At 39.9% G+C, this 14,306-nt stretch overlaps 1 protein-coding gene across 1 annotated transcript in view; it reads right to left on the bottom strand.

The window, feature by feature from the left end:
- babam2 (BRISC and BRCA1 A complex member 2) overlaps positions 1 to 14,306 on the bottom strand; it is an 80,301-nt gene that overhangs the window by 37,432 nt on the left and 28,563 nt on the right. The window lies entirely within an intron of this gene.

Raw genomic sequence — 14,306 nt, 5'->3', positions numbered from 1 at the left:
ACTGTCTTTCTACACGTATCTTTATTGTAATGTTTGTATTGTGAATGATAATATTATAATAGATTGCAGTTTGCAATAGATTCGTAAGAAAGAAGTGGATCTCGCATAGTACAGGAAGTGCGTCATCATTATGCAACCCGAGCTTATCTGGCAGCCGAGCATATCTGGTACTCACACCGGCACAAGTGTTTTCAGCTATTCATCTGAATAAGACCTCTACCTCGTTTGGAAAAATGGGTGGAGCCAGCCCAAGAAAAACCATGTACCGAAGAGTGATTACATGCAGCTCCGTCACTCTTGGAAAGTTCTCTTTTAATGTCTGTGACACCAATCATTTCATTTTCTTTTTTCATTTAACTTTTATTTATCCTCGAGAGACCAATTGAGGGGTGACCCTCATTTTCAATGACGTCGAGTCAAAACAAATTTATTTCCATTGAAGCACTGACAAACTGGTTTTTGTGTGAGCACTGTCTCAAGCCGATTTTAAAGGTCACCTTTGTAGAAAGGAACAAGGTCCAATCGTGCTACTTGTTATTGTCAAAAACTCCAAAGGGTACCTTTGAGCAACCATGCACATTACCAGGGCCATGACAGTGGCACATCAAAATGAAATGCAGCCCTTATTAACAAAGTTAGTTACACCTTTGTTTAAGAAGTCTATAAGAAATGTCTGAGATGACATGTTGTGTATATTTCTTTACGTAACTGCATGGTGAATGAAGATGATAAGGAGTAGGAGTGATGCTGTGTGGCAGGCAGTCAGGGGTAACAATAAAGTTGCAAGTAAAATAGAGCCTTATGAAAAAAGGTGTTTAATGTTCTCCTAGTGGCATGCTATTGGGAGTGTGTACGCTTGTAACCCTGCTGCATTGTTCCAAGTCCCGCCTAGGTTGCCCTGCCCTGGCAAGGTGCAACAAACTCTGAGAATGAGGGAGATGTGTATCAAGCACAACCTGAACATGCCCACACAGTCTTCACACTTCTTCTTGAAATGGAATACATGATATAATGCTGTATTTACATTTGTATGTGTTCTGTTCTGTTATTTAGTGTTCTAATTTATTGACCTACCATTGAAATGCAACATTTATTTGCATAATGTACTTTATAAATTCATATTATCATAGAAAATGTACTTGTAGTGGGTGGGCATTTAGATATTGCCATAGCCACCTTATCAGAATATAATAACAAGTTGAGCCAGCAGCAGTGTGCTACTGGAATTTAACAGTAATGGTTATGTCATAACCCAAAGATCCAGTTCAAATATTTACATTTGGCTCTCTGGGTGTTTCAGGGTGTGGGCATCACTAACCACAAATGGATATTTACAAGTACGTGGATGAAGTACTTTCTGGTTTCCCTGGGCTTTCTAGTTTTAAGGATTTAGGCAAGGGTTACAGTATATTCATCTGTCTACATGCTCAGTCATGTCTATTCCAGACCATATGCTGTGTAAACAGGTCACACTCTTTGTGACCTGTTTACACAAAGCCATTCCAGTCCGTATGATTAATTAGTATAATGTGGTTTACAGCATACTATCAAAGAAGAGACACAAAAGCAGAGCTGAAAGAAATCCTTACTTAGACTTTCATCTGAAATTGAATTATTTAAAAAAAAAAATAAAACAAGGAGATATTTCTGGAGAATTTCACGATACGATACGCATCATGATGCATGGTTCATTGAAAATACATTACAGTTCATTTAAAACAGAGCTGAACTACAAGTAGCTGTGTAGGATCTGGGTGGTCGCAGCACATCACATCACATTATATTGACTCTGCGTCATTGGAAATGAGGGTCATCCCTCAATGATCTCTCGGGTATAAATAAAGGTTGAATGAATATGGCTAATTCAGTGTTTACTAGTTCAATTTGTATTATATAATTGAAACTTTAATTCAAATACCAAACCCGGAAATTCGAAATATCGATTTTTTTGAGCTGACAATACGATACTGATATCACGAAAATAAACATCACGCTATATTGCCTTATATATTTCTTAGCACATACTGCACCTACTTCATAAAGAACAAGACACAGTGCTTCCTGACATGTGCTGCAGCTGCAGAGCCGGATCGCTCAAGTGCATTCCATGATTAATGAACTTACATGTAATCCTAACTAACTCATCCAATTTAAGTCTTGAATCCAAGTTAACACAAATTGTGTTAACACGGCACGACAGGCACCAGTCAAATCATTTTCACCAGAAAGAAGAGATTGGGAGAGAAAGGGGAAGGTCACAGATGGTAAGTCTTGGTAAGAGACCTCATAAAATGTCGAGTTGAGACATGGAGCTGCTTTCAGGTAGAAGCAATCAAATGGAGGCCCTGTTAACTAAACTACATTGTTTTGAGCGCTGAGAGCTAAGTCTCATATTACAAAGAAATGTTCTAATTCCAAAGTCGCTAGGTGAAATAAGTTATTTTCCTAACTAATGTACATTTTCAGTCATTTCTGCTGTTGTAGAGGAAGCAATTTATTTGCAGCTGCATTTGATTTAAACTCTTTCCCTACAACAGGTGCTTTCCACGATGAAGAAAAACATCTAACCATGTGCATCTGTGACAGTTAGGCCCAAACATTATTTGTCTACACGCTAGTACACAGGTGTTCTTTGAATTCATGGCCACTGTATGACTGTGCTGGAACTTCCTTCGTGACAGTCTGAAATGACTGAGATGAAAGAGCACGTAACTATTAACGGGAGTAACTTTATCCAGACTCCCTTAACTTTCTCATTGTGTGACATTTTTCTAAAGACGGTTAAACGCTGTGTATAGCACCAGATGTCAAACCACCTGGCAGTAATCACAGCGGGGTTCTCAAATCTGTACAGCTTGTGAACAAGACATTTCAGATACAAAGTTCTGGACCTCCAACGAGGAGACTCAATTACTAACAATTACAGACTTGAGGCAGTAAACCACGGGTAAAGAGAGCCTCAACCTCCTGCTTTCTAATTATGACTACATGCTTAAGACTGTGGGTACTTCAAGGTGAACATAGAGTCAACTTTTATTAAACGGAAGAAGAAGAAAAATCAGCAAATACCTTGTTATTGGGGACACAATATGTCCTTGAAGGTAAATCCTGGAATATCTTCAAAAACTAACATCTCGATGTTAATGGAGAGTCTTTTTTTAGCTTTTAAATTGGGTGTGCAACTATCAGTTGAGGAATTGATAAGATGTCTCAATTGTGCTTACCTTGATACAAGACTGTGTTGAAAGTAGCCTTTTCATATATTTTTAAGTTTATTCGGACTACAGGTTATATTTAGGAGCATAGCTATAGCCTGTCCCATTTACAATCATGTTTTTAATTTGTCGTTGATAATCAATACACTGTGTAGAAAAAAAACAGATGTTCCATGTAAGTTGGAACCGCCGCAACAATTCCATTGAGTTTCCTGTCACTGTTTCACAACAGAAGCCACTCCACGACCAAATGAAATGCTGAGTGGACAGTTAAGTGAGGCTTTTAACCAATGACGTTTTAAAAGGAAGACTGGTTTGCATGCATTGCTTATTTCTAATTCCTTGTGCGTGTGAAGGTAATGAGACTCCGAAGTGGGAATGTCTGACTCCATCCCTAACAATACAAACTCATGTTGTAAAGAGTTGATTACATAAATTGCACCACCATAAAGTAGCAAACACAAGGGTCTATTTCATGAAATTCTTTAACCCCTTAACAATTAATTCCCGATGGAGGGATTTCACTTTAGTTGTTTTTTTTCAATCAACATATTGATACACATATCAATATGAAAAATTGTACAACCAGTATCAGTTATGAGCATTTTATATTGTCTATACATTTAACTTATTAACCTAAAAGGGAGATGCCCCTCGTATTCTCAAGGGCTGATGTAACACCAACGTTAGATAATTACACACAGCCCACTGACCCACTGAATCCTTTTTTCCTCTTTTGCAACCGCATCCAACCTCTTGCAACAGAGGAGTTTCAGTTCACTGAGTCAGCAAGCTCAGGAGAGGGGTGTGCACTTCCGTTGGACTCAAAGGAGCAGATATTACCCATATTTGGTATCATTCGACAATATTACTGATCGAAAAACATGTATTTGGATATACATTCAACTATTAACAACATCATTAATCCAAATTTTGCGTTAATTATAACATTAAGATACAAATATAAAATATATTGATAACAAAAAAAATTTATTTTCATACTTCCTTGTCTCTTTTTTTTCTCCCTGTTTTAGAGCTGTTACGCCTGACATTTAAATTCTTCTTCAAGAGCATACCAAGCAATAATACATCCACCATTTAAGAGCCACATAATTGTTTATCTGCGTGGACGCACTGGTTGGCCTTTTCAGACTTCAGTGGTACACTGCATTAGTCAAGCCCAAACTGGCAATTACTTGACGATGTCTTTTGGGCAACTTGCTTTCCTGCTAAATGCCATGTCTCAGTGCTATACGGATATGCCATCACTCAGTCAGCAACAGGGCTTTTAAGAAGCACCATGACATCAAAGTGAATCCGTCTCGATATGCTTAGGTTTGACTTCATCCACAACATAGTGGAAGATTTGCTTTGCTCTGCTTGACACAACACGTATTTGAAAGTCAAGAGGACGACAGCACCCATGTTTTAATCTAGTCAAAAAATACTGATGACCTTTAATGTATCATATTCATCTAAAAGGGATTTATGTGGACATTTGTACTTTCATATTAAAATGAAAAATCTTCCTCCCATTTCTAATAAATCCCTGATTAGTGCAATTAACAACAAAATGAAAGCTTAACTGTTGCACTGAGTAAAGGTAATGGGGCTCTCTTTGTGTCATTAGGTAACTTTAATAATGAGCAAACAGGAGATTAGATGGAGCAGGAAGATAACTACATCTTTACCGTAGCAGCAGCGGTACAGGCTGTTCAGTAAAAGAAAAAGAAGAAGATGAGACGGAAGAGGCAGAGCGGAGGGGAAGGAGTAGATCACTCTAGGCATTATGGGAGGAACCTGCAATTATTTTATAGCTCTTAAGATTCCTGAGCTCTTAGTCAGTGTTTACCGTTGAAGGGCACGGCAAGGCCACAAATTACAACCACTTGCTTTGGCACCGAATGCTCGACAGTCACGCACAGGCCTGAGCTTTTTTCTCTCAAAGAAGACCAAAGGGCCGAGAATAGAAAGACAAAGAGGTAATGGACCAACGGCTGGTCATCAGGTCATTTTTTTGGTCGTATGAACACCTTTTAAGGCATCATCCAGTAACAGCTAATTCTGTTCAATTCACATAACTGGGTGACAACAACCCTTTCAACCCTGTTGTGTTGGGAAGCCATGTGGTGATATAACCACAACCAGCAGGTCAAACCAACAGAAGAATCAAGTCAGTCAAAGTGCACAGCAGACACGAGGGCCATTGAATTCCCAGCTCTGGTTAATGACACAGCAAATGACACAATGGACAGTACAGACATCATGGCAGCTGTAATTGCCCATTGAGCGCCATTTTTAATCCTAGCCTTAATGGATCTTCAGAGATGGGTGGTGCTGTGTGTCCATGCATGCGTGTGTGTGTGTGTGTGTGTGTGTGTGTGTGTGTGTGTGTGTGTGTGTGTGTGTGTGTGTGTGTGTGTGTGTGTGTGCGTGTGTGTGTGTGTGTGCGTGTGGGTACGTATGTAGTGGCCACAGTGTTGTTTTTCCAGGTCTGTACAGAGAATTGCGAAAGACTTCATCATGTGACGCAGCAGGCTATCTTCAGCCACGACTTCTCCAAAAGCCCAACTGCCACGCAGAAGTGGACGTAAGCTGGATAGCTAAAAAAACCGCAACAACGAAAAAGGCCACATGGGCGGTTGAGAAAGGAGCAACAATTATGTGGCAACCGGAAAAAGGTAAGGTAACCACAGTAAGCGAAAAAACGGAGGAGTATTTTGTTTTGGTTATCTCTTGGAAAGCTGTAGGTTGCCTCAATGGTCCTTACAACAATAGAAATGCGGACAAAAACACAAACAGGCATTAATGCTGTCCTGGAATACCAAAAAGGTTCTCCCTAGCCAGTGGTGTAGGCCGTCACATAAGTGGCTTTGTGTCACTCTCCAGCTCCCTTAATCTGGCCTTCTGGGAAGAGGAGGTGTTGAGTTAAAGTGTTTTTAAAGGAGTTGTCAGGTGCGTCCATTGATAAGACTGGGAATAATGGCACTATAGAATATACACTATAGGTTTTCTGGACCCAATTGTCATGTAACAAGGTCACCACACCATAAAAGCCTCAAAGCCCAACAATCATTTCTTCAATTCCTTTAGGTTTCCTATAGCAAAGCATACTGAATGTGACTGAAGGTAATGTACACACTCCGCTTCACAAATGTAAAATGACTAATGAAATACATTAACTATTTCCAGTGCTAATATTTAAATTTCTCTGCCCGATCTTATGACATTCATAAATCTAAAAGGGATTTCCATTATGTTCATATCAGTTTAATGACAGAGACATTTATCAGGTTTTTCTTTAAACCCAATTAGAACTGTATGACCGCAATTCATCAACATGACAGTCTAACTGCAAACACTTACTGCAGATTACTATGGCTCCATCGTTTACTGTCAATGAGTTCATCGTTTGCCTGCTATTAATGCTCTTGATCTATTTAAAAAAAAAAAGAAAATGACCCTAAGACACCCACTATATGAACCAATAAGGAAATACAAAGAGGGTGAGAGTGGGATGGTGAAATCAATCGGTTGAAATACAAACCACCTACTTAATCAACCCAAGCTGACCTCTTGCTATCAACCCATTTAATAGTACAATGGTAAGAAATCTCAAAACAGGCTACGGGCATTTTTTTTTAAATAAAAAATAATCTTTGCGAGGTAGCAGCTTTGATAGGAGCCTAATAATTCAAATGACATTTTAAACTCTGTACTTCTTTATGCCCTTGAGCAGTTCATTGTTTCTTTATCACATTAAGTTGGTCAACAGTAAATTCAGATGTCATCAGTTATGATATCGGATAACGTCACACTTGATTGACCAGAATCCATGTAACCAACCATGCTGCTGTTATCAACACAAACGTCACCACTTTTAAATGTCATGATACTATTTCAATATTGTTGATTGACGTCACCTAATGATATCCTAGTTAATGTGAGGTTAATTGGGGGAATTGTTCTATAATAATAATCTAGGGAAGTGTACACACACGTCGACACTTGTTTGACGGTCTTAAAATAGAACATTGGGCTGACCTCAACAACAACAACACTATTATTTTATCTGAATCTATTCTTGCGTATCATTTTGTGGTAGTTCTCGGCAAAACAACTTGTTTTGTTGGGCACACATGTATACACTGAGCTCTCACCCTGCTGTTAATGAGCTGGAAGACAGTGCCATTGTTAAACTCTGTGCCGCTCTGTGAACTGTTTACTACAGCCGATTTGTAGGTCTTTATTAACTATAAATATGAAACTATAAATATGCTGTATATAAAAAAAATAGAAAAATACCTCATCAACAACAAGAAGAAGCAACGCTATTATTTGATCTGAATCTATTCTTGCATATAATTTTGTGGTGGTTCTCTGCAAACAACTTGTTTTGTCGAGCACACACGTAAACACTGAGCTCTCACCCTCCTGTTAAACTCAGCCCAGAGGAGCATCAGGAACACTCTTAAAGAGGGTCATTAGGAGGACATTTTCATGTCTTGTCCCGCTCTGTGAACTTTTTACTAAAGCCGATTTGTAGTTCTTTATTTAGTAGAATAAGGAAACTATAAATATGCTGTATATAAAAAAATAAATAACAATAAAGGATCCTCATGGCCTCCTGTTCATTGTTACTTTATAATAATCAAGAACTGTAGTGGCAAGACAACCCAAAACGGAAGTGACATCATAAAGTTAAAATATATATTTCTAATAAAGTCTAATAAATGTCTTTTGTTGGATGTGCAAAATATATTTGTTTCTTTAAAACACAAAATATTTAAGTTGTAGTGACTTGGGATTGACATAATTCTTAGATCCACCAGTGAGTGCAAAGCATTATGGGACTTTTTAATGTTGGAGTTGAACTATCGTTATAGCGATGGCATGTTAATGTTTTGGTTAAATTGGCGTTAGGTTATGTGTTCTTTGTATCTGTGTTGTTAGGATAGCACAGCCCTTTTATTTAGCAACTTAGCCACCATAACCTAAGGTCATGTTTTAATTAATGACGTGTGACCATGTAATGTTGAATTGGACAGCACCCAGGTGAACTGTGCCAACTCGCCACAACATTTCGAATGTGCTAAATCAATTTAGGTGGAACCTGTTGACAAACTATAATCATGGCAAACAAATAAATTGGATGAAAACCAAATGTTAAATGTTGAAATGTATTATTTTACTACACCGCATAAAATATATGTTGAAAGGACAAATATGCAATATGCCTCTGAATATATTGAAGTAGGCTTTAATCTCTCAGAAGTATTTTTTTTCTTAGTTGGCTCAATTCATAACTATTGTTTTACTGCAATATCATTTTTTTTAACTGAGATTACCTCACCATGTTTGCTATTAACTAACCTGATACACTTTTGAGGAACCTGTTGACAAAAGGAATTCAATGACAGTACATTTTTGGAGTTGGATCTGTGATGTTAAATTCTCTTTTCCAATTTAACTATGATTTTTGTATTCAGTTCTTATTTTAAAATTCTCATTTACCAAAAAACAACATTGTTAGTAAATTCAGCATTGGTTCAAGGCTAATTCAAGAGTTGATATTTGGATGAAAGAATAACAAACAAGACAGGAAATAAAGAGGAAAGTACAGAAATAAGCAAGTCAGTGACGCTGACACCGCAAATGAAAAAGACATAACGACAGCCCCAAGGCCCTGCTTCACCCTGACCCTCCCCTGTCAGTGTATGCCTGTGGAGCCGCGAAGGTTAATATGTGTGTGTGTGTGTGTGTGTGTGTGTGTGTGTGTGTGTGTGTGTGTGTGTGTGCGTGTGTGTGTGTGTGTGCGTGTGTGTGCGTGTGTATGTGCGTGTGTATTAATGTGTGCAGAGTGGGGAAGGGACAAAGACGCACGACCAAAAATAATTAGAGTAAAAATAATTAGATGTAAGTGCTCTTGTTGAAGCATGCACAGTATGTACGACAACACGAGGATACAGGAATGCCCAGGGCTCAATGCAGACCTCCCTCAGGTCAGTTTAGCAGGAAGCTTAATAGCCCCGGGGTCGTGGCATGCCAGTGGATGGGCATCGGAAAAGGCTTGGGATAAACTGATTTAAATGCACAAATACAAATCTGACCTTAAAGCAAAACTTTGCCATTTTTTACAAACTAAAATGTAGAGGTTTAGAGGAGGATCTATGCTACAGATAATTTAGCTTAGCACAGAGACCGTAAAGACAGAGAAACAGCTAGTCTTTTTCTGTCCAAAATGTAACACAATCTGCCAACTAGACCCTCCAATTGCCACGCTATAACTTCTTTGTTTGATCCTAACAGTTTTATAGGCAGTTGTGTACCATTCTATTTCCTTCTCTTTTTCTTTTTTACTCCGTTTCTAGCCTTTGTGTTATTAAAGGTGCAGTGTGTAATATGACATCATCAAGAAAGTTCTACAAAGTTCTAGAATGCAGCGCTCCCTGGGTAACCCCAACCCGTTCGAATAATAACAGAAGCTACAGTGGCCTACAAGGACAAGAACAATTCTAAATTTTAAACAATGCACCTGATGACATTCCAACTATGACACTTTCAAGAAAATATGGACATATATGAGACCCTTTCTAAGGGGAAAAAAATAATTAAAAAAATGTTTTTCAGCTATTATGCACTAAATTAAATGTACTTATGGATATTATAATTACTTTCTACAAAATCTGCTAGGAAATTAAACCCAAAATTCTACACACTGCAGGTTTAAGCTTTGTGTCTCTCCATCTATCTCTAACTGTAGTTGAAAACGTGAGCAACCTTAGTTAGGAAATACTATAAACTAACCTGAAAACTCACCACTAACAGCCTTTTAGATACAACAGTGTAAAGTATAAAGCTTCTAAAGATTTATAGTGACAGGATTGAAGAATGATCTTCTTTGTCGTATAGGGGGATTTTTTGTTTACCGACACGGCGGATGCGTGCGCAGCGCAAATGCAGAAAGCACATGGTTGCCATGGTTACCCGTTTAGTTATATTGTAGTTGTGGTGTTTTTTATAGGTCTATGGTGTTAAATAGCGATGTTGTCAGCTTACTAAAGACAGTTTATCAGCAAGTGATAACATTGGTTATGCTTAAACATTAACAATATTGAACGGGATACGTCTTAATGACCCATAGGCGTTGCCGGCAGTTGAGCTATAAATGATGAGAAGAAATGGCCCCGACGACTTAACAACACTATCAAGTTACTGTTACATTAGCTTTCAAGCTAGTTGTACTCCAATTGTTTACAATCGTTCATTATTAACATTTATATATATATATATGTAGGACTCAATAAGTTTGTTCATTATAAAACCAACTGTACTGATTAGTTTGTCAGCTAAGGCTGACCTGATATGAAGTGATCGCTGCAGATTGAGGCATTTTTAATCATCTGCTCGTTCCAATCACTCCTTCTGATAGCTTGTAACCAAAGACGTCTCCTGTTTGCCTTAAATGGGGTGCGAGTTGCTGGTATCCTGTAAAACTTCCTCGTTTTGTTAAGCTTATTATAACGGTTTGTACATCCAACAACACAGCAAGACTATGCATTTGTTCATTGTCGCTAGTGTCTCTCTTGTCTCTTTCTGCGGCGGACATGCGCAGTAGAGCGGGGAGTGACACGGTGTGACGTAGACTGGAAAGGGGTCTATAGTCCATTGAGTTAGAAAGATGTTCTGTAGTTGTGCAAACGGAACTAAGTAGATATTCTGTAAGTCCACAAAACCTGGGTCACCTGGAACAACCTATTAGATCAATGACAGCTGCTCGAGGCACCCAACACACAAACACATAAACACACACACACACACACACACACACACACACACACACACACACACACACACACACACACACACACACACACACACACACACACACACACACACACACACACACACACACACACACACACACACACACACACACACACACACACACACACACACACACACACACACACACACACACCAAAATAGTTTTAGAGCTGGTGACATGGCTCAGTGCTTGTGGGGGAGACAAAGCTCTAGTGGAGCGAGAGCAGAGGGCTCAGTCATGAATGTGACTCCATGAGGATCACTGTGGTTATTCAGAGGAGAGCTACTGCTGTGCATATACAGTACAGTACGTACTCTACTGAGCAAGGATGGACAGACAGACAGGCAGACAGACAGACAGACAGACAGACAGAGACAAAAAGGGACGTCTTTTCATAAATATCTCACAGCTGTAATAAGAAAAACAAGACACTTATGGAAGAACTAGTGGTGTGTGAAGCACATTTCATGCCATGACAAATAGAAGCTTGACTATCTAATGTGTTATTTTTAGAATGAATGTTGTGTCAACCTGACCACAACCAATGAGACACACTGCCTTGCAAACACCAGCAGCATTAGACCGTACTAAACTAGCCTATATGAAGGACTACGTATATGCCGTGGCAGGTCACAGGCCAATGGTCAATGAGAGAGTATGAGGGAAAAGCAACTCTAAACGGGTCAAGGTACGATCAAAAAGGATGAGACACTACGCCGGTGCCCGAGAGGACCACATGCCCTTTAAAAAGTGGAAGGGAAAAACCTGCCAACATCCATCTGTGTGCATTTCACTATCTTCTCCTTCCCACTCTTTCGTTTGGACTATGACGGAAGGCCCCCCCCCCCCCCCCCCCCCATCCAAAATAAATAAATAAACCTGCATTCACCCTCTCTCCCCTCCCCCCCCCCCACCTCCCCTCCCGAGGCTGGGCACAGTGCATGCGTGAAGGTAAACATGTCCACTGTGGTGAGCTCAGACCACTGCGGATGCCTCGCTCCAGGTAACGGTCGTCCTCCACGAAACAGGCTCTGCGCCCACTGGCAGCAACATCTCGCCCCATTCACTCACACACAGTGCAGTGTTGAGCCTATGTCTGAACACGTTTCTGCTTCGGTGCCCAAAACCTCCCTCCCTTCCTCAAGCAAGGACATCCGTGTATTAGATGTAGAGGGGGTTTGATTCATATCAGGGTCAATGGTCTGACCCTCTACCTACAGTTTGCTGCTTAATAGGTTGTAACTCATTTTGAAGGCATGGGCGTTAAGACCACAACATAATATTGTGCTACATGAATGCAAGGGGGCTGCATTGGTAGGGGGTGCTTTGCTCCAGGCAATGGTGGGATGATTAAATATGATCGAGGATGGTTCAGTCTAATGAATTGGACGGCAAGACATTAGATAGTGGTTCATTCATATGAATCAAACAAGTGCATTCACAGATATTTGACTTGCCAAGTTACATTGCAATACAATGTGGCAAAAGTTGAGATGAGTTCAACTTCTTTGCCAGAGCCTGTTCTATCTATCTATCTATCTATCTATCTATCTATCTATCTATCTATCTATCTATCTATCTATCTATCTATCTATCTATCTATCTATCTATCTATCTATCTATCTATCTATCTATCTATCTATCTATCTATCTATCTATCTATCTATCTATCTATCTATCTATCGAAGCCCATTTCCACCAGTAAAATAAAAGAATAAGATGAAGAAGAAATTCCTCATGTTAAATCATAATTATCAGAAAATTAATTTAAACTATTTCTCTGATGATTATGTCCTTTCTTGGGGATATTTTTATGCCGAATATTATAATTATAAATGCCGAAACGGGCTTCCATAGAATTCCATCTGGCTGTGTTGGTGTGCTTTAGTGCAGCAGATAACAATAAATCTGACAATGGAAATATATTTGATTCAATCACTCACACACTCAATGCACCCAACACACACACACACACACACACACACACACACACACACACACACACACACACACACACACACACACACACACACACACACACACACACACACACACACACACACACACACACACACACACACACACACACACACACACACACACACACACACACACACACACACACACACACACACACACACACACACACACAGAGATGGATGCAGCGAGGTGCAGAAGTGCTGACCTTTCCATTGAGAGCAATTTATGGTTCAGTGTCTTGCTGAAGGACACTTTGACATGTGGAAAGGAGGAGTTGGGGTTGGAACTGTGATCAGAGGGCGACCCACTCTACCTCTAAAAGCCACAGCCACCCAAAACCGTGGTGAGGCTAGAGAGAGAGAAAGAGAGAGACAGAGAGAGAGAGAGAGAGAGAGAGAGAGAGAGAGCATGTCCAGCAGTTCAGAGCTGAAAGCAAAACTCTTTGGATGCAGCCTCTAGTGAGTTTTATTAATACTTAATAATGCATTTTTTTTTAAATATACAAGCCTATATTTAATACATTTAATAGGTTTGTATTCCCCACTACAACCTCCCCTGTGGCTCTTGTAAATCCAATCTGTGCTATGTTTAGGGGCTTCTCTTTGCAGCTTAGTAAACCCAGCAGAATACATCACCAGCCACTGTTAACATGATTGCTCCTATTATTTGTGTCATGTTCCCTTAAATACACATGCAGTCCGTAGAGACAGACACCAGCAATGACACGCTATCTTTGATTCTGATAAATACAGCACACGTGTGTTTTGGTGAAGAATGCATTACATTTGAGCATGGAATGCAGAAAAAAGCTAACCTGGCACCGCCCACCTCCCTACTTCTGCTCAATTTTCATTTCCCTTCAGTAAGTCAGTCTGGGTCCGTGGTATATTCGCGGGCTTTCTCAGGATAGATTTTAGCATGACCAATCAGCGAACAGAAGGAGTGGCTGAGAACTATAACGTTGAGGTTGTGCGCCAGTTTCACTTGTAGTCAGAAGCCGGCGCATGACGTCACAAGCACACGTTATGCGATTGGTTGGCAGATCCGGAGTGGCACTGGGCAGATCCAATAGTTTTAAACTTCTACCGACAACCCGCCTCCAAGTGAGTGAACGTTTGTCAATTGAGCGAGTCCAGACCTTCTGAACAAATGAAATGAAGTACGATGGTCTGGTAGGACCAGGCTACAAAAAAGCAGCAGTAAATCTGGCCCTCTGTGGCACATTGTTTCCTTCCTCAATAGGGGTCTGTCAGTGGGTCAGGGGCTTTTGAGGACAGTACATC

Source organism: Ammodytes marinus (genome assembly GCF_949987685.1).
Source record: "Ammodytes marinus genome assembly, chromosome: 15".
Lineage (NCBI taxonomy): Eukaryota > Metazoa > Chordata > Actinopteri > Uranoscopiformes > Ammodytidae > Ammodytes > Ammodytes marinus.
The sequence above is the reverse complement of the archived record's forward strand: the minus strand, read 5'-3'. Positions and strand labels throughout refer to the sequence as shown.